At 32.1% G+C, this 2,202-nt stretch overlaps 1 protein-coding gene across 1 annotated transcript in view; it reads left to right on the top strand.

The window, feature by feature from the left end:
* The window catches only part of LOC106462582 (titin-like), a 454,586-nt gene that overhangs the window by 20,270 nt on the left and 432,114 nt on the right, over positions 1 to 2,202 (top strand).

Here is a 2,202-nt window from a genome sequence, read left to right on the forward strand (position 1 = left end):
GTCTTACACTGTTAAATTATGGACGGCTAGCGCAGATAGCCCTAGTGTAGCTTTGTGCGAAATTCAAAAACAAACAAACAAACATATAGCACGATAGCCATGACAGGCAACACCCGGTCTCAAGAAGCATCCTATATATGAATATTCAAGACTGCTCTTTATAGCTTTTACGTATTTCATACAATATGACGAAGTGATAATCTAATATATTCTGCTACACAGAATTACAAGTTATTCTACATAACGCTTCGACGAGTATAAAAACATTTTTTACTTAAAAATAAAGCAGTCCTTTGGCATTCAAACCCGTTATTTTTGCTGACCTAATATTTTTTGTATTTTAGGGTGATATACAATTCATGTTACTTATATTGAATTGTTATTAGCAGAAACACTACTTATCATATACTGTTTACCATCATATGAAAACATCAGAGAGCGTAGACATATCACTCGTCACTAGAGAACGCAAAACGTCTGTTTCTTTTATTTTAACCTTCGTGTTTTTAACCTTTGTATCCACAGTTTTGAATTAGTCATGTTACTTGGGGTTGTTCCTCGGTGTGACAGCAGTAAGTTGAAATCTGGGGTTCGATTCCCCGCAGTGAACAAACAAATAGTCCAATGTGGCTTTGCTCTAAAATAAACACTAAATACGTGGTTTTGTAGGATTCTCTTCAAAGTTATAATACGTAAAGTAATATACTAGGGGATATTTGCATTTCTTTCCAGGGTGATATTCATAGCCTTGTTTGTTTGTTTTTAGGAATAGTTTGACTCCACATGTGATGGCTTCATTCTCTCATTTAAATTACATTTTCAACTCCGAAAGAATAATTATACACGTTGTAATAACAAATATACATAAGTAAAGATACCTTTACCTTATCTCACAACACAGGTTCTTTTTTTGTATTATTTCTTATCGTTCCCTTTTCGTGTTTATAAGCGCGTGCACGCGTTTTTGTTTCTTCCGATAATGTAGTCCTCCTTGGGTACCTGAAACAGTCTGGAGAGGAGAATAAACAACAAAGCAAACCGGAAGAACAATTCTTAATTTTAACTGTAAAGTGTTTTAGATATAATATCTTAGAAGTTTCTGAGAGTTTTATGTTAAAAGGTAGTAAGATAGTGAGTCAGCTTTTGTACTTATTAGTGAAAGTAAAGAAGAATGTAATAATATGTCGACCACATTATATCTGTTATATCCAGTGCCGATGAGGCTTTTCGGCCGGTGCCAGGGCTCATCGGACCGGCTGGAATACGACAGACATAAGTAGTGGTCGACATGCTATTTATATCATCAAATTGCTTTAACAAATATTTCGGTGTGAACCTGATTAAACTTGTGAACTGTATTTTTGTATCAATTTTTATTTAAGCCATTACACATCAGAATTAAGTTTATGATTTTCATTAAAATCAAATTGCTTATTTATTTTAACACAATTATTTATTATTAATGTTATTTATTGTACTTGAATTCAGAAGAACTGTGGTATACGATAGTTGTCTAATGCCATTGTAACACACTGGTGGCTACTTCTGATTGTTTTATATAGGTCTACATAGTCAGAAAACCCAAAGCATAACTAAATTGTGCGAAATTTTTTTAGTAGCAAATGATGTTTTAGATAAAAATATGGTATCAAAACTAACTAATATATAAACACGTGGTAAATTAAGTTTAGTTTGTAACTGGTTAACTTAGTGTCTAGAAGATACTTTAACGCTTGTGTTAATATTGGTGTGATTTGAAGAATCTGTATAATGACAGAACATTTTGTAAATGTTTATATTGGTTATCTTCGAAGTAGCATGGCAGCAGAAGTTACGCATTTCTATAGCAACACTACGTTTGTTGTTTTTTGATGTTCTGTGATAGCTTTGCGCGAAATTCAAAACAAATCATCTTATATTTATAACATTTGTGATATATTCTATATTTATTTTTCTAACCTAACGAAATATTTAATTACTATAATTTCTTTCCGTTTTTTTAGGATAATCTGAATGTCAACTGTAACTTTTGTTTATAAGAATACGTGTGTTTGAGAATGCCCATGTAGACTTGTAAATACTATATATATATAATGGCTGGAGACGGCTTAAATGGGTAATGAAGAAAAACTTTAATATAAGTTTAACATGACAGCAAATGTACAACGTTTCGACAAGATTTTGTCATCATGTGATGATGAC

This window comes from Limulus polyphemus, unplaced genomic scaffold (assembly GCF_000517525.1).
Source record: "Limulus polyphemus unplaced genomic scaffold, Limulus_polyphemus-2.1.2 Scaffold46, whole genome shotgun sequence".
NCBI classification, from domain to species: Eukaryota; Metazoa; Arthropoda; class Merostomata; order Xiphosura; family Limulidae; genus Limulus; species Limulus polyphemus.